This window comes from Leopardus geoffroyi, chromosome D3 (assembly GCF_018350155.1).
Source record: "Leopardus geoffroyi isolate Oge1 chromosome D3, O.geoffroyi_Oge1_pat1.0, whole genome shotgun sequence".
Lineage (NCBI taxonomy): Eukaryota > Metazoa > Chordata > Mammalia > Carnivora > Felidae > Leopardus > Leopardus geoffroyi.
The window spans coordinates 80112637-80137004 of record NC_059339.1 but is presented as its reverse complement, the minus strand read 5'-3'; the positions used below and the strand labels follow the sequence as shown (position 1 = coordinate 80137004).

The following is a 24368-nucleotide window of genomic DNA, read 5'->3' as shown; positions in this document are numbered from 1 at the left end:
ATAGACTGTAACTCGCATGTCCTCAATTACTACTTTTAGCATTTTCGGTTGTGTTTATTGGCTATTGGTGCTGCCTCTGTGAAGCCCTGCATGTTCATATTGTTTGCTTATTTTGCTTTTTGGGTTGTTCACCTCATTTTTGAATGGACAAATTTGAACAGAATGAGTATCACGATCAACCCTGAAAGAGGGAGAGCCATGACCCAGGGGCAGCATTGGGAGAAGTGGCCGATGCATCTGGGTGGTGGTGATAGGCCATTGTTTAGCCATCAGCAGATGGAACCACAACAACTCCCCCCGCCCCCCGCACCCCCGGCCTTCTCCCCTGGGTGAGGAGTCCAGGCAAATCTCCCAGATTGCTGTACTTTAGGAATGACTCTGGAGAACCAAATCAGTCTAGCTCCTCTGACGAACTGGTTCAGCGCTCTTTACTACAGGCATCAAAATCCAGCTCTTAGCTAATTTAAATTGAAATGGAATGTATTGAAAGAGTGCTGTCAATGCTGAAAGAGTCAGAGAACCAGGCTTGGACAAGGGTTTCGGAAGCAGGGAGGCTATCCCCAAGCATTCCACAGAACTGGGCTGACGGGGACACCTTCCCCAACCCAGACACTGGACCGCACCACTGACTCTGACACTGGAAACCATGGTGGTGACTTGTGACTTGTCCAAAGACATTTCACTGTTGTAGTGAGAACAAAAGGCCAACCTGAGTGCGTTCTGGAGAAAATGGAAGGAAAGGTGGTCGAAATAGCCCCATATAGAGAAGTTCCTGTAAAGGAAGGCAGAGTAATGAGGATATAGCTACAGGGCATGTGGGGTCCATGGTTTTTTGTTTTTTTTTGTTTTTTTTTCAACGTTTATTTATTTTTTTTTGGGACAGAGAGAGACAGAGCATGAACGGGGGAGGGGCAGAGAGAGAGGGAGACACAGAATCGGAAACAGGCTCCAGGCTCCGAGCCATCAGCCCAGAGCCCGACGCGGGGCTCGAACTCACGGACCGCAAGATCGTGACCTGGCTGAAGTCGGACGCTTAACCGACTGCGCCACCCAGGCACCCCTATAGGAGCAGTTTTGAATAGTGGGAGGGGAGGGGATACTTTGTATTGGGAGGAAGGAGAGAATCCAGAGAAGATGAAGTAAATGGGACAGATGTAGGGAGACGAGAGATGGAGGGATGTGGTACCTTAGGAGTTCTTTGCTGAAGTCTATTTTTTGGGTGAAATGAGATCAATTGTCATTAATTAAGAGTGGGGCAGGGTGTTGAAGGTTTGGGAACAGGAGAGAAACGGATACAGCAATCAAATTTCAAAGGTTTTTGTTTTTATTCCTGATATTTTTATATCCCACGATAAAAATCAAATGAAAAAAAAATCTCTTAAAATGTTCACAAATGGGGCGCCTGGGTTGCTCAGTCGGTTAAGCATCTGACTTCGGCTCAGGTCACGATCTTGCAGTGCGTGAGTTCGAGCCCCGCGTCGGGCTCTGTGCTGACAGCTCAGAGCCCGGAGCCTGCTTTGGATTCTGTGTCTCCCTCTCTCTCTGCCCCTCCCCTGCTCACACTCGCTCTCTCAAAAATGAACAAACATTAAAAAATATTTTAAAATGTTCACAAATGAACAAAAGGGGGTAATGTTAATTACATATATCGTTTTCTCTTTGGAATCGACTGCTAACCCCTAAGAACAGCTTCTCTATCAAACACCGTCAAACTTTGCAGAATTTCTACAAACCACAATCTGTTTACCTTTCTCCAGAAACAAAAGTGACAGAACAGTTAATATCTGCTTGTCCTAAGCTTAAAGTCCAAATTGTAATATTTATTCTGACTAACCTTCAGAGAATGACAAAGGAATCTTTCAGCGCAAAGGGAAAAATTTAACCAATGACAACAGTCTGTGACAACAGGCTACATTTAAGAGAAAAAGAGATGAATCCAGAAACAGCTGGTTTTGCTCTTCTGGAACTAGAAATGGTCTTTTTATCCTAGTAGCATCAGAATAACCTTCCGTGGATGTGTAAACAGCACCAGTGACTCTGCCTACCACAGAACCCAGGATGCCAAGCACCGTGGGTGTTTCAAAACTGTTTTGAAACTTACCACCCACACTAGGCCACCTCCCTGCGCCCAGTCAATTTCAACAGAGGCCTGGTGGTGCAATGTTGATATTCCCCTGGCAGAAACTCCTTTCCAGAAGCTATAGGATGGGGCAGGCTTCTTAGGCGCAGATTCCCCACACTGTGATTTGATAGTGCGTGGCACACTTGTAAATAAATACATTTCATTCGAAAATTCACTTTCAGCACAACATTTTGCCAGGCCATACGTTTTCTCACGGGCTCCTTCCCCCCACATCATGCCTCTGATACTGCTTGCTACAAACGCCCATGGAAGTGTGGATTTTACGACCGGTGCTTTGTTCTGTTTCATTTAAAATGATCATTGGACCGTTTCCACCCCCAGCCTGATTTCTTTCAGGGCTGATCAGATGTCTGTAGAGATCTGCGCCTGTGGACTCCTGTTAATCTGTTAATTGAGTTAGACCTTCACTTGGCTCTATCCTGTGTCTCACAGTGAAACACTGGCTGCAATGAGGTTTGTGCTGGTTGAAAACATGAGAGCTGATGAATTACAGCTAGAATGTGACATTGACCACAGTTAGTCATCAAAGGGGGAGGCACTGCTCACTCTCAGACCTGCAGAGCTCACAGAACGGGCCCCCGGGGGGCTTGGGAGCATTGGTGACCTGCAGTCAGCGTCCCCTTCTTCTGGAAGCCTTGACACACAGCACGTAATGCGGGGCTGAGGGGCATGACTCAGCACCCTGGCTCCACTCCTGGGAGGCTCTCTCCATCCCCCAGGACTGCAGTTTCAATGCTATCCTCTGTGACTCAGCTGTCACCACCTCTTTGGGCAAGTTCCACTGCAGGTTTTGTGGGCCAGCGCTCTTGACCGAGATGCAAAGGCCTTATCAGCCAAGCAGATGGCTGGACCAGCTGCCACTTCCCAGGGAGACCAGGAGTTTCCCCCTGGGTCAGCAGGGAGGGGTTTCCTGCGAGGATCCCACGTGCCAAGTCCTCGGGGATGCAAGACATTCTGAGGATGTGACTTACACGGGGAAGCTCACCAGGACTTCTCCGATTCGATATAAATAACTCTGCACTGGCAGATGGGGCGCGAGCCAAGTAGTAATGAATACTAGGACAAACAAACAGGCCTCCGGGATGCCGGCCCAGCCGCTCCAAACCACAGTTGGCAACAGGTTTGGAGGTGGCAGTGGGCGAACATCGTACCAGCAACACTGCAGTAATCCTCGGGAGCGAACGCAGGGAAGCTCTCTCCAGAACGTGAGTGTGGATCATTAGGAGCGGCCTTACTGCGCGAAACTAGAGCATGCGCTTAAAGGGGCGTAGCTGTGAAGCATGTTAATTTGCCTGACTGGGTGCTTACCTATTAACCGGCAAATCAGGACTTACAGAGGGGACACTGTTTCCCAGGTGCCCTGCTTGAGAGACAGCAAGAGTCATGAGACCGCCCCGGCCCGCCTTTGGCAAACAAGAGTCTATAATTATGCAGACGTGCATGGGAGCAGAAGGAAATCCTGGATTGCGTCTAGCAGTATCGTATGCTGCACAACGAATCCTGTGTAAAACGGGCTCTTTATGGCATTGTTGGGATCCTGTTAAGTGAGGGGGGGGAGGGGAAGTGAGAGGGATCTAGAGTAGGAACATTGGGGAACAAGGGAATACGGGAGGCGGGATTGTCTTGAGCTCCAAGGCCAGGGGTGGCGCGGTAATGATGGTAATGACGCAATGACGAGGGTAGGAACAGGCCAGCAGCCAAAGGTGATGGGGAGGAGAAATGGAGACTCCTGCATTACACTCAGGCGGGGTCCCCGCCCTCGGTAGAGGCAGACTCACATCCTCTCAAGATCAAAGCAGCCCCATCTTAGGCCCTCAGGATTTCCCCCCCGTTAGGATCAACCAATCAAAGATCCTGAAACCTACAAGCAAACAGGCCACCGTGAGTGAGAATCAGTAGAAATTATGAGTCACGGAATACAACCTCCTTCCTTTAGGTAATGAAATGAGCAGATGCAAAAATATATAAAGTGACAATGTGTCCAGTATGTAAAGACTGAAAGAAAGAAAAATCATAAAGATAGACAAGCTATAAGAAACTATAAAAAAAAAAAAAAAAAAATGACCGGGGCACCTGGGTGGCTCAGTCGGTTAAGCGTCCGACTTTGGCTCAGGTCATGATCTCACGGTCCGTGAGTTCGAGCCCCGCGTCAGGCTCTGCTGACAGCTCAGAGCCTGGAGCCCGTTTCGGATTCTGTGTCTCCCTCTCTCTGACCCTCCCCCGTTCACGCTCTGTCTCTCTCTGTCTCAAAAATAAATAAACGTTAAAAAAAAAATTAAAAAAAAAATGACCAGGAGGATTTGGGGGGGAGAAATTTTTTTTTAAGTCAATGTGAAAAAATGAAAAATAGAAATGTGAAAGTTAAAAAAAATGCACCGTGTTGAGTGGGTGAAACAGCAAATTAAAATATAGCTGAGGAGGTCACTTTATTCCTTGAACAAATACGTATTTCATATCTGCCACAAGTCAGCTACCATTTGAGGCTGGGGGACCACAGCAGTGGACAAAACAGACGAAAGTCGCTGTGCACACGTAGGTTACAGAATAGATTATAACAAGTCAGTAAAATACAGAGCATGATATTTTGAGAACATAACTCAGGGAAGGAGAATAGAGAATACTGGGTCTGAGCAGAGCCGTATTTTAGATAGGAAGGACAGAAAAACGCCTCGCCGAGACCTGTGGGTAAAGATTTGAAAAGGAGGAAGGAGCAACCCATGAGAATATTGAAGGGGAAGACCACTGCGGACAAAGAGAACAGCAAATACCGCGGCTCAGAGGTAGGGTGCACCGGCTGTATTTGACTTTCTTAGCAGAGGTCAGTGTGGGTGGAAAAGTGGGGGGCCGGGAGGGGGCATCTAAGAGGTAATGGGAGGCAGGTCCTGGGAAGTTTGCAGAATAAGAGAGCATATACCAGGCAGCAATCACACTTCAAAGGCCCATATGAAGTTAATGGTTATGAATTTATATTTGAATTTAGCTGTAAAATGTGGCTTGAGAGCAATCCCTAAAGCTCCTTCCGTGCTGGCTTATCTGACGGGTCTTCTCTCTCGTGTCCGGAGTAAGTTCCTCCCTTTAGTCCATCTTTGATCTTTTCCCTGATCCCTTCCACCAGATTTATTTGTACCCCCATCCTTGTTCCTACCTCACTCTGCCCTACATAGAACTGACATTGCATCATGGTAACTGTTTTCTGCCTTCAACCAGGAACCCCTCAAGCACAACGAGGAGCCGTCATCATTGAGGGCAATGCTCAATAAATTGAACTGCACTCCATACAATCCCACCAGATTAGTGTAGGAAAGGGCTAAATGGCAACCGCTCGCTAGAAGATTCTTTCGGTGCTGTCGCCAGATTTGGTTTGTCTTTCATTTAAGCACCCTGCTGAACGTGCAATCAATATTTCAGTAATTATGTACAAATAGTTCTCATTATAAATCAAAGTTGTTATTACTGCCTTAAGCTTTGGCCTTGGTCTCTTTTCTGGGAGACCGGGCTGTTTTCCCGGAGTCGGAGGCCTCAGCTGGCTCCCATGCCATTCCCCTACAAAGCTGCACGCCAGGGTTAGCTGGTTAAGGGGGACAGAAACCAGTCTCCGGACACAGCTGGAGTAAACCTTAAGCACCAGTGAGAGGAGCGGGCCTCTGCTCCTAAATGCAGGATTGTGGCTAGAAGGCCACCATGACCCCTAAGAGCACAAAACTCTCTGGGGAATTATTGAGACCTAAGGTCACTCGACCTGAAGAAAGCTCTGGAACACGAACTGCAAGGCAGAGAGTTGTCCCATGTTGATGTCCTCCTGTCATTGGCCCCTAGGGGCTGGTCAGTCACAGGGTGCTTCCTGCATGGGGCAGGGTGCTTGCGGGCGTAGGGGATACCCCCCAAGCAAGGCAGGCTCCGTGTGCCAGGCCAGCTCTCCAGAGAAACAGCTCCAGGCAGTTGGGGGACAGGTGTGCTGGCCTGGGAAGGGGCACCTAGAGTAGCACCCAGGCCAATCAGCACACACTCCCTGGAGGTTCAAACTAGAACCAGATGGCTTAGCCAACAAAGATGAAGGGAAGCACAAACTCTGTAACTTTTTCTTCTTTCCCCGCAAGGAATTAGGCTTAGTTGCAAACCAAAAGGGTTCTTCAGGGAGTGGTGTCCTTAAGATGAGGAAATCCACAGGTAGCCCAACCTTTTCATGAAAGTTCTTGTCCCGTCACTAGCAAATGGCTCAGCTGTATCGGAACCTGTTCAAAGCACGAGAATACATCGTGTTCCATCTCGCCAGGGGGTCCGACCTCTGAATTCTCTGGCACCTCCCTCCAGAGTCTCCACAGCCCCCACCCCGCACTGGGTCAGGACAGAGCTCTACTGTGTAGCCCCAAGTCACCATAACCACCCGCATTTCTGGCCATGGCAATTTCAACTCCCTAAATGTGCCCCGGGTGGGAAGAGAATCCAGATGTAACCGTGACCAAGAGTAGGAAACCTGACCTCAGAGGCCAGGGCCCCAGATGATGACCCATTCCTTCATTTCTCAGTCAGAGAGAGCCGTCCTCTGAACTGATGGCAGAGTCAACACCAGCCACGCACATAGGCTTTGATTTGACTTCTTACGATCGAAAGGAAAAAGATTCCCATCTCTCCATTTTATCACAACATTGAATCTGCCATTATTGTCCACGGAGCCTTTGTTTCGAGCCCAGCACCGTTATTATAAGAGGGCTCACTAACTACTCTTTTTAAAAGACCGATCAGTGTGTCCAAACCTCTGCTGTATACCTCCCTTCTTGTTCGAAGCGACATTCACGCACCTCTCTGGGTCCTTGTGCACTGGACCCGTGGAGCACCCACCTGACTTGCCCCCCACCCCCACACCTGGTTCTCCCATGGGTCACCTCGAGACACCTGCATATTCTATTCCCTTCTTGCCTTTGGTTCAAAATAAATTACAAACCCTAAAGAGTCTAAGAAGAGATGAAAACAAAAACCCAGTTGATCCAAAGAACTAGTCATTTACCCCCCGGAGGTTTGATTAGCTCATGTCTTATGCTGAACCAGGGTGCTGAATTAAAACAACAACAACAATCACCAAGACGCAAAAACCAAACCAAAAAAACACGTGTTAAATATATAGTTAAGCCTTGACCTCTAACAGATGACTGATGGGTGTTAGGCTGTGTTTTGTTTCTTGTTAAATTCCCAGAGATAATTATTTACTCAATAAAGTTTAAGCAGTTACCGTAGCATAATTGGAAGCTGGCCGTAGTAGTTTTCTCTCCCCGCCCCTTCCCAGCTGCAGCTGATGCAGTCAACGTAGCGGACAACACGATTATTAGTCTGCGTCTACAACTTTGTGACAATTTATGGGGAGGAAATCCACAGGCGTCATCTTCTCTAACAGCCCTCCTGAAGGTGCCCCTTGTCAATTGTTCCCTGACCTGAGCTGTCGCCCTCTTACTTCTAACGGATTCATTTTCCCCACTCCTCAGGAAGGGGGGCTGTTCTGCAAGCTTGCTAGCTGGGAAGGGGAGACCAGCGAGCTACAAGTTCTCCGCTTTTTCATTTGCAAGTTTTTCAGGGCTGGGAGGAGTCTGAGCCATCCAAGAGGACCACTGGGCATCTGAGGGTAACCTGAGTGCTAAATGGGTTTCAAGATGAGGAAATATTAGGAAGAGATGGGACCTGGGTGATCACAGAGGACTCCCTGCCCATCCTGCCGGTGAGCTGACTAGAGCCCCAGGGAGGGATGACTTTGCAGCTGAGAGCTACTTAGGAATTAATAGTTTGTAGAAGATCTGGGTGTAGGTCAAGAGCGGGTCAGGATCGCTCCGCCCATACACCCCAGAGGCTACTGACCCCTCTTCCCCACCCTGCAGTATGGCAGTTTTCCTGGGCCTCTTCCGACTTTTACAAGGTACCATCCTTCTGCATCACTGAATTTCTACAGCATCCTGGGAAACGTGATGCCCGGGACGGGGTGTGGGGGTGGGGAGGAACTAACCTCTATTTGGAATACATCCCCCCAGATCACTCTAATTTATCAAAATATGGTTCAGGAATGGTGAAAACAAAGCATAGGTTTGGTGCACATCTACAGAATACAAAATGGCCCTTCCTAGAACCCGTTTGAAGGCAGTAATGTTTCAGCCGTGTTCTGTGCTTCTGGGTAGCTCCTTCTGTTACGGGGCTGGGCAGGGGAGGCTACCAGGAAGGAGATGTGAGCAGTCCCAAGGTTTCTATCTATCTGGGCCAGCCAGCCCTTTGTGCAGCATGAAATAGCCACTGCCTTTCTTGGAAACCCACAGCCTAAGGTCTCACTGCCTTTTCTCCTGGCGCACAAAGGCCTTCCTTTATCTGCATGTTATTGCTACAGACATCCAATGGCTACCACGCGAGTCTGCAGAACTTCCCTGGCCCAGCAGTGCCTCTGAGTCATCCTTAGCGAGATAAGAGGAGTAAAGAGGCAGATGAGCAGGGCACAAGTGAGCTTTGTCCCGGGGAAGAAGGTAGAGGGAAAGGGCAACACACCGAAGGCCCAAGGGATGCAAAGACACTGCTGGCAGATGCTCTGTCCTCCTTTTCATTTGCTTCTGTTGATCCCTCCCTTCCTCAAGTTTTCAGGGGTCAGCCCCCGCCAGCTGGGAGCCCAAGAATCGAGCGGTTCTCGGGGGAGCCTGGGGGGCTCAGTCAGTTAAGCATCCGACCTCAGCTCAGGTCATGATCTCACGGTTCGTGGGTTCGAGCCCCGCGTCAGGCTCTGTGCTGACAGCTCGGAGCCTGGAGCCTGCTTCGGATTCTCTATCTTCCTCTCTCTCTCTGCCCCTCCCCCCACTCATGCTCTGTCTCTCTCTGCCTCTCAAAAATACAGAAATGTAATAAAAAAAAAAAAAAAAGAAGAGCTGCATCTAGGAGCTCTCAAAAAACAGTGAATTGAAAAACATCGAACAAGAGAAAGAGAAATACTTTCGTATTCTCTTCTGAGCAGCTGATTGTTAAAGCCGTTTTCTCAGGCAGGGCGGCCTGATGGACAGCGTCTTCACAACCAGGGATCACGCGAGGAGGTCAGGTGTCTGGTGATAGAACCCGTTACAGACCTGTCTGGCCGAGGTCCCCACCCCCGCTCTTCCCACGTCTACAACCATCGCTCACAGAGGGTCTCACGTTTTGCATTTTTAAGACCCTGTTTCTGACACCCAGTAGCCCACAGGGTTACCTCCGTTTGCTGGGCCGCTGAGCCCACGGGGCCGCTGTGGCCTCTCGGCTGGCACACAACCACTGACCTCCTGCCAGCCACGAAGCCCATCGCTGCTTTGCGGGCAAGACTGTGCCTCAGGTTCCCCATCTGCGGTACAGGGAGATTTACACCCAGGAAGGTGTGATATCTTGGCTGGTGTTTCCTTTCTCCTCGGAGCAGAGCCTGAGTAAAGAATTGGGAGCCGGGCGCGTGGGTGGCTCCATCGGCTAAGCAGCTGACTTTGCCTCGGGTCACCGTCCCGCAATTCCTGAGTTCGAGCCCCACGTCGGGCTCTGTGCTGACAGCTCAGAGCCTGGAGCCGGCTTCGGATTCTGTGCCTCCCCCGCCCCTCCCCTGCTTGCTCTCTCTCTCAAAAATAAATAAACATTAAAAAATGTTTTTAAAGAATTGGGAGATTTATCATTTGGAAGGTGTATTCATTTCCTAGGGCTGCCGTAACAAATTACCACAAACTGGCGCCTTAAAATAACAGAAACGGCGGGGGCACCCGGGTGGCTCAGTCAGTTAAGTGCCCGACTTTGGCTCAGGGTGTGACCTCACGGTTTGTGAGTTCGAGCCCCGCATCGGGCTCTCTGCTGTCAGCACAGAGCCTGCTTCAGATTCTCTGTCTCTCTAAATAAATAAATAAGCATTTTTCAAAAAGAAGTAACAGAAATGCATTCTCTCACAGTTTTAGAGGCCAGAAGTCCAAATCAAGCCGCTGGCAGGTCCACACTCCCTCTGAAGGTTCTAGGGGAGAGTCGTTCCGTGTTTGTGCCTGGCTGCTGGTGGTTGCTCGCTATCCGTGCCTTTTCCCGGCTTGTAACGCGTTACTGCAATCGCCTTCTGTAGTCACACGGTCTTCTTCTGCGTGTCTCTCTTTTAAGGACACGCTCGTTGGATTCAGGGTCCACCCGAATCCTGTATGTCCTCACCTCAACCCTACCCTTCACGACATCCTGAAGTTCCGAGTGGACGTGAAATTTGGGGGAAACGTTATTCAACCCAGCACAGGGGTTGAGGCTCCTTATACGTTCCTAGTCCTGGAAGTCACTAATGTTGACAGTGGGGGAGTGGATGCCGTGCAAGGGGATAAAGAACACAGCTGGTACTCAACATACCTCCCTCACCACCGTATTCCTACGGCTGAGTTTCCCGACAAACAATTTCCAAGCAATTTGACTCACTCTTCAAGACTCAATCCTCTGAGACATGGCAAATATCTCTGAAGGATAATTTCTCAAGCTCCAATTCTTAGGGGGGTGGGGAACATTAGAATCATCTGGCTGGTGGGTGGGTGGGGGGGGTGGGGTCTTTTACAAAGAACACCTGTTCCAGGAAGTCTGCAAGGGGTGGGTGGGAAGGTGTGCCTTGCAAAGGAATCATTTACGTCGTAAACCGCTGTCACTCTACAAACGTTTTACGTGTCTCAGGTGTGGAACTTCTGTTTCGAACCATGGTTACCCAGCGCCTGGCCATCGGCTGCCCTGAGCACTTTGGGGGCTGGGGAAAGGTGTGGGGGGAGGGGTAGAAAAGAGAAGACATACCAAGCAGCAGCCCACTGGAAGGGCAGACCACCCAAATTTCACTCTTTTTACGTTTTCTAGAATAAAAAGCCTCAGATGTGTAACAGGACAGCAAATCCCAGGTTGGCCCACCGTTCGAAATCGTGTGTCAATTATGTACCTAAGCAGCGGGCTGTGTTAGGAAGGATTCTGAGGCCGCATCTGTGCTAAGTGGGAAGAGAGCCATGATGGGGGGAGGGGAGACCATCTACCACAAAGGTCCCCAGGGACTACGAGGGCACATGTCACACATTTGTCATCCCTGGTCTATAGCTTTCGGGGGGACCGTTTCCTAAATATGTTGCTGCCGGATAGAGGTAAGAGATTTTTATGTCCTGATAGAAAAACATATGAAGGCATAAAAATAAGCGATTGCTATATTCTCACTCCTTTTTTCTATTTCTACAGACATCTTCATGCTCACTGTGCAAATCTTGTGATTTTTGAAACATAAATTCTTAGAGGCAAGGCGCGGGATCCGTTCATACTCCGCAGCCGAGTGCATGCTGGGTAGCGGTTGTATCGCTGGGATGACTGGGCGTGGGCCAAGCCTGAGCTCAGCTCTCTGGAGTGGGTTTGGAGGAGTAACGAAGACATTGGGGATGGGAGTGTTTTAGTCCCAGTTCTGCTGCGTGCACCACCATGGCAGTGCATTTCAACCCTCAAGAACTCAAGGGCCCCATCTGTAAAATGGGAATAACCATTCCATTTCCTATCTTCCACCGCTGGTTGGTGCGTGGCATGTACAGGCTGGGTTGTCTTTTATTTTTTGTTTTTAAGTTTATTTATTTTAAGAGGGAGAGAGAGGAGGAGGAGGAGGGGGAGGAGGAAGAAGAGGAAGAGGAAGAGGAGGGGGAGGGGGAGGAGGGGAGGAGGGGGAGGAGGGGAGGAGGGGGAAGGGGGAGGGGGAGGAGGGGGAGGAGGGGGAGGGGGAGGAGGGGAGAAGGGGGAGGGGGAGGAGGGGGAGGGGAGGAGGGGGAGGGGGAGGAGGGGAGGAGGGGGAGGGGGAGGAGGGGGAGGAGGGGGAGGGGGAGGAGGGGGAGGGGGAGGAGGAGGGGGAGGAGGAGGGGAGGAGGGGGAGGAGGAGGAAGAGGAGGAAGAGGAGGGGGAGGGGGAGGAGGAAAAAGAGGAAGAGGAGGGGGAGGGGGAGGAGGAGGGAGAGGGGGAGGGGGAGGAGGAGGGAGAGGGGGAGGGGGAGGAGGGGGAGGAGGAGGGGGAGGGGGAGGGGGAGGGGGAGAGAATGAATCCCAAGCAGACTCTCCATTGTCGGCACAGAACTAGATGTGAGGCTTGAACTCACCGATCACGAGATCATGAGCTGAGCCAAAACCAAGAGTCAGATGCTTAACTGATGGAGCCACCCAGGCGTCCCTGGAGTTGTCCTTTAGAAATCCTTCCTGCACATTCTGAGGGCAGTGCCACGACAAACAAGAATGTTTGCAGAGGAAACATTTTGCCCAGGAAATCCCGCTCTGACCGTTACAGAAAGACATCTGGAAGTCTCCAGAGCCCAACGGTTCAGAAAATGCCAAACAAGGAAACGTGACAGTCTGAAGGGTCCATGGTGCCCCGGGGATGGGGCACAGGGAACAGTGTGAGAGAGGGGGCGCCAGGAGCTGACCTTTCACTGCACTGGCATCCTGTGCAGGAGCCCTGGATGGGCGGCCAAAGTCATCTGACCTCACAGCCAGCGCCTGGGGACATTAGAAGGAGGCTTACAAATGACTCAGTTGAAAGTCTGCTTGTGAGGAAGCAGGAAGAAAAGTCATTGTTCCAGGATCCCAAAGGTAATTAGTGGTTGGAAAGAGACAAGAACCCCACTTTGCTGATGCCAGGAAGACGAGGATGTACAGGGAGTGGGAGGGAAGGCCCAGAAGGAACCCTGTATTCCCTGCGAACAGCTGGCCTTGACCCTAGAGGAGTGGGGGCTGGGCTCTGATATCCTTGGGTCCCTTCCCAGTAAAGGGGTTGCAGCTTGAACGGGAGAAAAATCAACCTGTGGGATTTCGGTTTTTACATCTGTTTAGGGGCGCCTGGGTGGCTCAGTCAGTGAAGCATCCAGCTCTTGATTTCAGCTCAGGTTTGTGAATTCAAGCCCCGCATCGGGCTCCACGTTGACTGTGTAGCACCTGCTTGGGATCCCTTCTCTCCCTCCTCTGCCCCTCCCACACTCTCTGTCTCTCAAAATAAATAAACTGTATTTAAAAAAATAAATACATCTGTTTAATCCTCTATAAGGAAGCCAGCGTGACAGCAAGAAGTTGTGGGGTTGTGACAGCAGAGGGGATGTGCCTGAGATCCGAACCCCAGTGTGGAGGCAGTGACTCTTCTACGTAAAGGTTGTGGGTTAAAAGGTGGGCAGTGGGAGGGCTCTGCCTGGTGCAGGAATAAGACGAAGGGGTCATTGTCTGCAGAGAATTTAAAACCGTTAGCAAAGCCATCTAAAAGTTGGTCTGTTTTTCACTATAACCTTGCACTGGCAAATCTTAAGTAACCTTACCAATCCAACATTCTGCCCTGAATAATCTTTCGTTGGTCCAAGTTCTAGACAACTGTGCTTACTGTTGAGTTTAGCACTATGTCCTTAAGCCTAAATTAGCACATTCTTATTCTTTATCCTTTTAAAAAACGCTGTATTCCACTTGGAAGTTCACTTGCCACGCCTTTGTTGCCAAATAGCTTTTGAGAAGGAAACAATGGGAGCCTTGAAGACCCAGACAAGAAGTTGATACAAAAATATTTGCAAACTGGCAGAATCCACCTTGAACAAGGCACACAACACTTTAAAATGATTCCTTGAGATCAGTGCAAACAAACTGTGGAGAGGACAATTACTTCTGCAAAACAACAACAACAAAGTGAGGAAATAGATAAAAGAATCAAATTCAGGGAAGAAACGTTAGGAGAAATGACCAAAGGTGCCAGTCTTAGATTGCCTGATGAAATTCAAAGGGCAGTGTTTGAAGCCCGCATCACTTTCTCTAGGAACTGGACAAGAACACAACGGCTCGGACAAGTCCCTATTTGCCGTCTTTTGGATACTCTCTCTGGGTTTTGCACGTGTAAAACTTGACCTCCAAATACAATAGAAATTTGTGATACATTTGCCGGCGATGGGCGTTTGGTGAAAGTTTGTCCACGGTGAAGACACTTGAGAGCTGCTAGAACTGGTCCTGAAGAAACAAAGAAACAAAGCTGTGAACTGTATTGCCCTTTCTGGAATTTGCTGTGACATGGGATGGGTATCTGCCAAATTTATCTTTATGTTTAAGGCTTTCCTTCTTGACTTAGATGCCTCTTGTTATAGGGAAAACTCCAGCGTATGTCAGCTACACTTCAATTTTTAAAAGGAGAGAAAACTTTAGCAATTAAAAGGAGCAAAACATATTCCCCGATGAACTATGTGACACGTTGGCAAATCTGGCTATGTGCCTATTGAAGGGGACAATTCAGGATCGATTTTGATGAAATCATTGTCAAATGTGTAGACACGTCTCAAAGACAAAAACTGTAATGTTCTATTTGTTACCGACATGTAGGCAAAAGATCTCCCTTTCCTTAAAAAAAAAAAAAAAAAAAAAAAGGGGTGCCTGGGTGGCGCAGTCGGTTAAGCGTCCGACTTCAGCCAGGTCACGATCTCACGGTCCGTGAGTTCGAGCCCCGCGTCGGGCTCTGGGCTGATGGCTCAGAGCCTGGAGCCTGTTTCCGATTCTGTGTCTCCCTCTCTCTCTGCCCCTCCCCCGTTCATGCTCTGTCTCTCTCTGTCCCAAAAATAAATAAACGTTGAAAAAAAAAAATTAAAAAAAAAAAAAGACGTCTTTACTCCCCTCCCCTTTTTTGGTAATGTACTATTATTTATTTACTTATTATTCATTAATTTATTTAACTTCCATGATTATGTATGTGAAGTGCAATAAAAGAAAAATTTCATTCCCTGCCGAATTTCTTTAAATTCGTGATATTATTCAACTTACTGTGTGAATGGTGTGGAAGTTGTCAAAAAGAATCCACTCTAGGTTTGAAATACGGGAGGCCGGTGCCAGAGCAGGCATAGCATTCTGGGAGTTTCTGTCCTGTAAAGGTAACACTCACTCTTTCAGAGGGAGTAACAATATATAGTTTTGTAATAACAAGGAGAAAACAACAATGTATAATTTTGTAACAACAGCACCAGCACAGATACTTAACATTTTTCCAGTGACTTGATCACATAGCAGATATTTGCACCGGCTTCTCTTCTGCCCAAAGGGAGAGTTGCCCGAATCCTGTTGGATACGGGCATTGGATGATTCTGGGGGGAAATGTCAGCTTCTACTCACGTTCTCCTGTGTCAACCGAAGGCCAGCCCGAGGTAGGACAGGGAGGGAAATCTTTAGCCCTGCAGCCTTCCTTCTGTTCTCTTCTCCCTCAGGGATTAAATCCTCTGCCTCCCATGCTCCCCCTGGCTCCTTCTCAAACCCTACCCACCTGAGGCTGTGTGATACGTGCAGAAAGCCAAGGTCTTGCTTCCTGTAAACATAGCATTTAGCACAGGGTCTGCCCTGTAGGCATTAAGGCTATGGACTCTAGGGATGGATGGTCTAGTGGCAGAATTTTAGGCATCAGCCAACAGTGGAGTTGGGAGGAATTTTAGGGGCAGCCCGTTGCCTCTTTTGAAACACCTACCCTGCAGTTGGTAGGTGGCTTAAAGGACTTGACAACTGGTAGATGGCTCTGACCTTCCCACGGGGCGCCCACATTAAACTCCAATGAGACTTTTCAGCTCAGCGCCCACTCTCATGCAGTCGCATTGGGAAGGATTGTGAGGCTTTGTCCCTGCCCCATGAGAACAAAGGCTGAGATTGATTAACAGCTCCTTCTGCGGAAGAGGGAGCCCAGAATGCTGGCTAAGGGAGTTCCACGCTGGCCACCCCTGTTTTGGCCTCCCAGCTGTCAAAGCCAGGGATCTATCCCACATCCTAAGGCCACCCTTTCCTTACGCGTTTGACAAAGGAGTAGAATAAAATCAGGATATTTTGGCAAACGCAAGTATACATTTGGCTTGCTTGAATTCACATCATGTTTTCCTTGAGCCAAGGTCATAATTTGAGAGGTGGGGGCCAGGCCAAATTTTACAGAGATACTTGGCAACTTTAACAATTGGCAAAGAGGCAAGAAATTGGTAAACGCTGTTTTAAAAATATTGCCAAATGCCAAGCGTTTTGTATTTCATCTCTGATGTTTGTTTATGGATGTTTGCTCCCATTTTTCAGGAACTCCAGTAGCTGGTACCCAACGATTACAAACCTCCACCTGCTACCGAGGACGCCTTTGCAAATGCACCGTGCCTCCAGCAGCCTGGAGACAGGGAAGAGCAGAGGTGCCCTGGGGGGTGATCTCAGGGACCCCAGAAGATCCCTGCCTTCCAAAACATTTGCACCACCTTCTCGGTGGTGAATAAATGAGGAAAACTCCTGTCTAGGGAGAGAGAGAGAGCAGTTCACGAATGTCTGTTGACTTAAAGTTGCTGGTAATCAATTTTTTCCCTGAGGTGAAGGTTTGACGGAGGACAAAAAGGCAGAAAGATGGGGGACTGTAACTCTGATGGGCGAGGAAAGAAAGGCATATGGGAGAAGAAAGGGAAGGCACCCTAAATCCGATTCGTCTGTTGCACAATGTCCCGGGGACAGCTCAGAATGTGCAGCTGCTGCTGAGGCACCTGTGCCGATTATCCGGGGGAGGTCAGCACACCTGGCTTTGACTTTTTGGGTCCATCCTTAGATCCGTTCAGCTGGCAAACTGGGAGACAGCAGGGAGCCCCGCCCTCGCCTCCCCACTGTCATAACGCAATAATCAGCACCGACGCTGGCGAGGTAGAGTGGAACTTGCTCTAGCTGCGCCTATGGTAAAAATCTGTGCCGTGGTATTCCGCAGTTTTGCTTTGGTGAGTCATCCGTAATCATTACATCAACCTCTTGTGTTTCTAGGGCCCCTCTGCTCCTAAGTTCTGAGAAGAGCAGCAGGAAGAGAAGGAGAAAGTTATTTATTGAGGACGCGCTATATGCCAGCCCCTTTGCTAGAAAGTTCCAGGTGGTATTTCCAAACCTTATCACGATACCACAAGGAAAGAACTATTCTTGCCAACTCACAGTGGGGGAAATTGAGGATGAGGAGGATGTCATGAAGCTGGTATTCAAAGGACGCTTTGTCACTTCGAGAAAGCAAAGTCTTACGTGAAAAGATACTCAACATCTCTCATCATCAGGGAAATGCAAATCAAAACCACAATGAGGTACCACCTCCCACCTGTCAGAAGGGCTAACATGAACAACTCAGGCAACAACAGATGTTGGTGAGGATGCGGAGAAAGAGGGTCTCTTTTGCATTGTTGGTGGGAATGCAAGCTGGTTCAGCCACTCTGGAAGACGGTATGGAGGTTCCTCGAAAAACTAAAAATAGAACTACCCTAGGACCCAGCAATTGTACTACTAGGTACTTATCCAAAGGATAAAAAAATGCTGATTCAAAGGGGCACATGTACCCCAATGTTTATAGCAGCACTATCAACAATAGTCAAATTATGAAAAGAGCCCAAATACCCATTGACTGATAAGTGGATAAAGAAGATGTGGGGTGTGTGTGTGTGTGTGTGTGTGTGTGTGTGTGTGTAATGAAATATTACTTGGTGATGAAAAAGAATGAAATCTTGCCATTTGCAACAGTGTGGATGGAAGTAGAAGGTATTATGCTAAGTGAAATAAGTCAGTCAGAGAAAGATAAACACATGATTTCACTCACATGGGGAATTTTAAGAAAAAGAACAAATGAACATAAGGGAAGGGAAGGAAAAATAAGATAAAAAACAGAGAGGGAGGCAAACCATAAGAGACTCTTAAATCCAGAGAACAAACTGAGGGTTGCTATAGGAGGAGGTGGGTGGGGGGAATGGGTTAAATGGGTGATGGGCATTCAGGAGGGCACTTGTTGGGATGAGCCCTGGGTGTTGAATGTAAGTGATGAATCACTGATTCACTATATATATATACGTACATATATATATATACGTATATATATATATGGAAGAAAAGTGTTCCATGGCTAATGCAAAGGGGAGGCCCCTTTCAAGGTTCATGGTGGTGGCATCCAGAGAGCTCTTCTCAGAGCTTTACTACTCTTTATTTTTAGTCCCCTTTGTTTTTACCTGATGCCCAGCAGAACTGCCAATCTTAAAATACTTACAATGATCTTTATGGGAGAAGCCCGTTCAGGTCCTTTATCTTGTCCAACTAGAAGTGCACTCAACCCTGTCCTGTCAATCCATCCCATCATTTAGAGTGTCCTAGAAGGTTCCTAACAGGCCCAGAGCGTCCCTTCAGTCCAGCAAGGGCCAGATGGCATCCACTGATGAGATGCTGGCGAAGCCTTCTCTGTCCACCCCACCCCTCCATGCCAGGCACCAGGCTAACCTGGCTGGGAGTTGCCGCCTGTATTAAGCCCCTGGGCCCCGAGAACCTCCTTTGACTTATTTCCATCTGACCTTGTGGTTTGCTTGTGTGTGGATCCTGAGCCCTTCCAGGGCCGGGAGGTAGAAGGAACCTGCTCACAGGTGAGACTATTAATGAGGGAAGCAGCCAGAATTCTGCCCAATCTGAAGGTTACGTCAAACGTTAAGGATGAGTAAAACCCTCTTCTACGTTTGTCCCAGGCCGCAGGTAGTCCTGCTTGAGATCCTCTCATTCATTCTGGATTTGCTCCCATAACCGCCGATACTGAACACGAGGTCCAGGCTCAACCTTCAGTAGAGCTCCATCTAGCGGAATTGTTTTCCATTACAAGCTTTATGGTGCCAGGGGAGTCCCTTTTGCGTAAGGAGTCTGGCATTTGCTTCTTATTTTAGGCTCTGTGTCAATGGGATGATTGGGCATTTCCTCAGTCCAAATAAGCCGAGTTCACATACCGTGGAGGTAAGCAGGGTGTATGTGAATCGAGCAAGGCTAGTTCAAAGCCTACCAACTTGAGTTCCATTTCCTCTTGACTAGGGGGGCAGAGTGGATCTCTTACACTGGGATGGAGTCCCTGGCTGCTGGAAAGTGGTGGGGAAGGAGAAGAGAGGACAACGCAAATGTCCTGGAAATTTCCGTGTAAGATCAGGCACGGGCAGATTAAATCAATGTTGTCCTCACGAAAACAGGCAGACCAGCTGGCATCCCAGGCTTCAGAAGCTGGCTCCCAGCCCTGGAGAGAGGAAGATCCCCGTCTGCCCCCCACCCCTCCAGTGGCTGACATTGTACGAGGTTCTGCATGTTCAATTTCTTTCTACGTCACCTGTTGCCCAATGTGCTCTGAACACAAATGATTTTAGTCCCCTCTTGCCCCTCTCCTTTAAAGGCAGCCTGCTATAATTTTATAGGGTTAGAATTTCAGGGAATTAAAAACTGCTCAGATAAACTCCCACCACCCAGCCACCCTAGACCTTCTGGGAGGAATAGTCTATTCGTGTCCTGGGGCTGCCTTAATGAAGTACCACAAACCGGTAACTTAAAGCAGCAGAAATGTATCCTCTCCCGGTCCTGGAGGCTGAAAGTCCAGGATCTAGGTGTCAGCAGGGCGATCCTCTCTCTGAAGGTGCGAGGGAAGGCTCTGTGCCTCCGTTCCAGCTTCTGGTGTTTCCGGCCATCCCTGGCCTTCCTTAGCTTGTAGGCAGCACATGTGAGCCTCTCCCTCCAGCATTACATGGTGTCCTCCCACCCTGTCCTCCCTGAGTGTGCCGGGGTCCTCACCTGCTACTCTGTGTGTGTTTCTTCTCTCTTCTTATAAAGACACCAGTCAATTGGATTAGGGGCTCAGCCTCCTTCGGAGTCAACTCCCATCTTGATTCTATCTTGCAAAGATGCTATTTCCTGAGAAGGTCACATTCACAGGTACTGGCGGTTAGGACTTTGACATATCTTTCTGGGGACACATTCAACCCATGAGAAATAGGAAGGGACAACAGCAGGCGGAAACCACAAGACCAACACTGGCTTCAAGGGTGGGGAGGGAGCACAGAGGCAGGGAGTCCTCAGAGCGGCTGGGGGTTGTTTTTTCGAGTTCCCACGTTCCCACGCATCCAGACCTGTTACCGGAGGCTATGAATGCGACACCAGACAAGACCCTGACATCACATACGGTTAATTTGATAAGATTAGAAATCTATTTCATAAAAAGTTTTCATGTTTAGTCATTTTTGAGAGAGGGAGAGAGAGAGAGAGAGTTACAGACAGGGGAAGGGCAGAGAGAGAGGGAGACAGAGGATCTGAAGCGGGCTCTGTGCCGACAGCAGAGAGTCTGATGTGGGGCTCCAACTCACGAGCCTGGAGATCATGACCTGAGCCGAAGTCGGATGCTTAACCGATCGAGACACCCAGTCACCCTGGAAATATATTTTAAGCATGTGCCGTTTCCTTGAAAAGGCAGTTAGGGCCCATTATTTATTTGGAACATCTTCTGTTTATATTTGTCATTAACTTACTGCCCTTTATTTTTGGTGGATGGATAGGAAAGAAATATGACCCATAACATTATTTGTGCATTTCCACTGAAATAGAGTCAAGCAGAAATATACAGAAAGTTTCAGTCATTTTATCTAGGATTCTCTCTTATTTACATTATGTATTTAAAAAAATTTTTTTAATGTTTATTTTTGAGAGACAGAGAACGAGTGGAGGAGGGGCAGAGAGGAAAGGAAACACAGAATCCCAAACAGGCTCCAGGCTCTGAGCTGTCAGCACAGAGCCTGACGTGGGCCTGGAACTCAAGGACCGTGAGATCATGAGTCATGACCCGAGCCGAAGTCGGATGCTTAACCCCTGAGCCACCCAGGCGCCCCCTATATTATCTATTTGATAGATAATTCAACAGATCCTACTGCACCAAAGCATAGAACATTCTTATTCCTTACAATTTTTACAATCCTGTTGGCTTGTTACTGGTAATGCATGCATGTTTGCAACACTTAAGTGCTGTCATCCCTCCTTTCAAACAGACATAACAACAATGCCTGTCACTTACTGACTGCTTCTATGTTCCAGGCACTGTGCTAATTGATTTCTTTTTTTTTTTTTAATTTTTTTTTAATGTTTATTTATTTTTGAGAGACAGAGCATGAGTGGGGAAGGAGCAGAGAGAGAGGGAGACACAGACTCCGAAGCAGGCTCCAGGCTCTGAGCTGTCAGCACAGACCCCGATGCGGGGCTCGAACTCACAAACTGCAAGATCATGCCCTGAGCCAAAGCCGGCGCTTAACCAACGGAGCCACCCACCCAGGCGCCCCCGTGCTAATTGATTTCTATGCATCATTTTATTTAATTCTTAAAATAGGCTTATGCTGTATCATTTCCACTTTACAGGTGAGAAAGCTGAGACTGGACAGCGGAGTGTCTTGTCCCAAATCACCTCGCTCTTTAGTGGTGAAGCTGGAATTCAGTTTCGAGTTTCTGAAAGCTTATATTGGACTGCCTTCATATAATATCTTCCACAGCCATCCTGACAGATTTCCCTTGACCCATCTAGTTCCTTTTCCTCACCCCAACCTTTGCCTCACAAGAAGACCAGCTCAGGTTTAGGTATAGAGACAAATATCTAATGGTCCAGACCCGTTTCAACGTTACCACATGTTGTTTTTGGCCACTAGGTGGAAATACGCCTATTTTCTCTCCTCCAAAAGATCTTGAGCTTTTTAACAAACACATTTTCGAATTCATTTCCCCTCTTTGGGCCCCCCAGGTCCAAATGCCTATAGGAGCCAGAATCACATTAATAGTGAGTTAACACACACAGAACTGGGCCAATGGACTACCCTGTTCATTACTTTATTAAAAGTGGGGGGGGAAAGTCCCACAGTGATTCCAGATGGTGGTCGAATCAACAAGCTACTTATATACAATAGACACTCTCGGCTTGGAAACTACATGAATGTGTGCTTTTGATCCATAAAGAGCTACCTCAGTGGGCCAATCATAATAAAAGTTATGTATCTAAAGTAGGTGAAGACGTGATGAGCAACTTTAAAATGGCCTTGGCAGCTTTTATAAAATCACATCTAATCATCGTGGGCTATGTTTCTGGAGTAGATGGTGGAGGGAGCGTAGAGTCTCTGTGAGTGTGGGCTTGACCTTACTGGACAATGTGCCAGGCGCTGCGTAAAGTATGGTGTGCACAGCGCTGAGCCGGACGTGATCCCTGGCTCCCATCATGCCTTGCCCTGGTAGTTGCAACAGAGACAGATGAGATCTGCCTGGGAGTCATGTATGTGGATGTGTGTGTGTGTGTGTGTGTGTGTGTATGAGTGGATGTGTGTGCTTGTGTGTATACAGCTGATCTTCATCACTCATAGATTTCATATTTGTGAACTCACCTACCCACTAAAATTTACTCATAACCCCCAAACCGACACTTGTGCTTTTGTGGTCAGTTGCTGAGATGTGCAGAGCAGTCAAAACTTTGAACCACTTGATGTGACGCGTTCCCAGCTGAGGGTGAATGAGGCAATGCTGTATCTCCTTGTTTTAGCCACCACGCTGCAAACATGTGTCCTTTTCACCATCTATTTAGTGTCGTGTTTCTTGCATTTTGTGCTTTTTGTTGATTTCACCATTTAAAATGCCCCTACGTACAAAGCTAAAGCGCTGCCTGGTGAGTGCAGGAAGGCTGGGGTGTGCCTCCCGGGGAAAATACTTGTGCCGGAAAAGCCTCCTTGGGGCCTGAGTTATAATGCTACTGTTGGGACTTCAATGTAATTAATTAACAATCTATATTAAATAAGGTGTCTTTAAAAAGAAACACACACAGGGGCGCTTGGGTGGCTCAGTCGGTTAAACATCCGACTCTTGGTTTTGGCTCAGGTCGTGAGCTTGCAGTTTGTGGGATCGAGCCCCGCATCAGGATCTGTGCTGACAGCATGGAGCCCGCTTGGGATTCTCTCTCTGCTCCTCCCCCTGCTCGTGCTTCCTCTCTCTCCCTCAAAATAAACTGACTTCAAAAAAAAGAAAGAAACACACATAAAGCCAATTTATGTACTGACCAGTTGATGAAAGAAATGTGATCGAAACTGGAAGAAAACTAACCGTGTATTGTCCCTTGGAGCAGTGGTTCCTAATTCACTGATTCAGTGCTCGTGGTGACCTTATGGATCACGACCACTGTGAATAAGGGTTGGCTGTAGATTTTATACACACACACTGAGTATTAAGAAATGTCTGATCCCATGAGGGGCTGAGAAGGAGCAAGACTAATCATGTCATGATAGCCTCCGGGGATGACAATCACAGATGTCAAAATTTTCTTATCATTTTTCTGTTATTTTTAATCTTCTCCCCTGACTTTTCCTGCCCTTGTCAGCACTAAATTGCCTTGGATGATTTCAAAAATATTCCTCACCTTATTTAGAGTTGGAGGGGAGCAAGAAAGATGTCCAGAGGGGCCCTCCCTGCAATGCCTGAGTGAGAGAAGGAAGCCTGGCACAGAGCAGATGGGGTGGCTAGAAGGGCAGCCAGTCAATACGGGGACCCGCTGAAAATAGAAACAAGGGGTTGTCCCCAGCACAGAGAAATTGTTCTAAGACAGTGCCTACAGGCAAATGGTCCTTGGGTGACTTCCCTATGGCCATCCATCCAAGAGGAACCTGGCCCTTTCAAGAACCATGTCAGGAAGTTTCAGAGACTACAGCGATTGGGGCTTGTGAAAGATGCGTGGTCAACTCAGAGGGCTTTGCTGGTCTACCTAAGCCACGGAACCAGGAAGACGACTCACGGCCTGAGGGAGCAGGTCGTGTTAAATGCCTGCTGGAAGGACTACAGCGCTACTCAGAACTAGTCAATAACGCTTTTGTTTCCGTATCACAGAAAATGATCTTGCTGCTGGGAAGTGGAAAATAAAAATAAGCCCAGAGATGCGCAACCCAGAGAGGAAGGAGCCGACAGCCTCGCTGTCCTGAGAGCACGAGAGCAACAGCCAGCAGGCCTCCGAGCTCAGAAGAACAAGTTCCAGGGGACTGGGGGCCTTTGCAGGGGTGGTCTGAAGAGCCAGATCCACGAGAGAGAAGTGACAACTCTCAGTGACAAACCTGATGTCATGACTTAAGAGAAAGGAGGAAAGTGGAATGTGAGATGGAGACAGCTGAATATTACTTCCTGGCTTAAGATGGCAATCTGCCGTTACCGTTTCAGCCCTGAACGTGAACGCTAACGATCGGGGGTGACAAACTCACCATATTTCCCCGTTTTATAGGATCACTATTATACTAGCCAATCACGGGCAATCCAGGGAGCTCACGTATGTGGATTTTGGCAAAGGCTCTCATGGCTGGAGAGAGCCTGGCGAAGCGTGAATTGGAAATCATCACAACACAACGACCATAGCCCGGAAGTTCACCTGATCAAGGGCACGGGCAGGCCGGTGGCAGAGCTCCCACCCAATTTCA

At 48.4% G+C, this 24368-nt stretch overlaps 2 long non-coding RNA genes across 11 annotated transcripts; one reads left to right on the top strand and one right to left on the bottom strand.

The window, feature by feature from the left end:
* The first annotated feature begins 1560 nt into the window (after window positions 1–1560).
* Window positions 1561–22789, top strand: LOC123587631. Of its 10 annotated transcripts, none has more exons than XR_006707430.1 (5): window positions 1561–3348; window positions 3499–3647; window positions 4791–4923; window positions 13169–13269; window positions 16183–16402. It is a non-coding gene; the product is annotated as an uncharacterized LOC123587631 (long non-coding RNA). The 10 variants fall into 10 exon arrangements; XR_006707434.1 differs by lacking the exon at window positions 16183–16402 and adding an exon at window positions 13916–14513; XR_006707436.1 differs by lacking the exons at window positions 13169–13269; window positions 16183–16402 and adding an exon at window positions 21298–22789 and having other exon boundaries at window positions 1568–3348.
* LOC123587632 lies at window positions 13998–19831 on the bottom strand. Its single transcript, XR_006707437.1, has 3 exons — window positions 19690–19831; window positions 14905–15003; window positions 13998–14103 (listed from the first exon to the last, which is right to left on the bottom strand). It is a non-coding gene; the product is annotated as an uncharacterized LOC123587632 (long non-coding RNA).
* Window positions 22790–24368: the final 1579 nt, after the last annotated feature.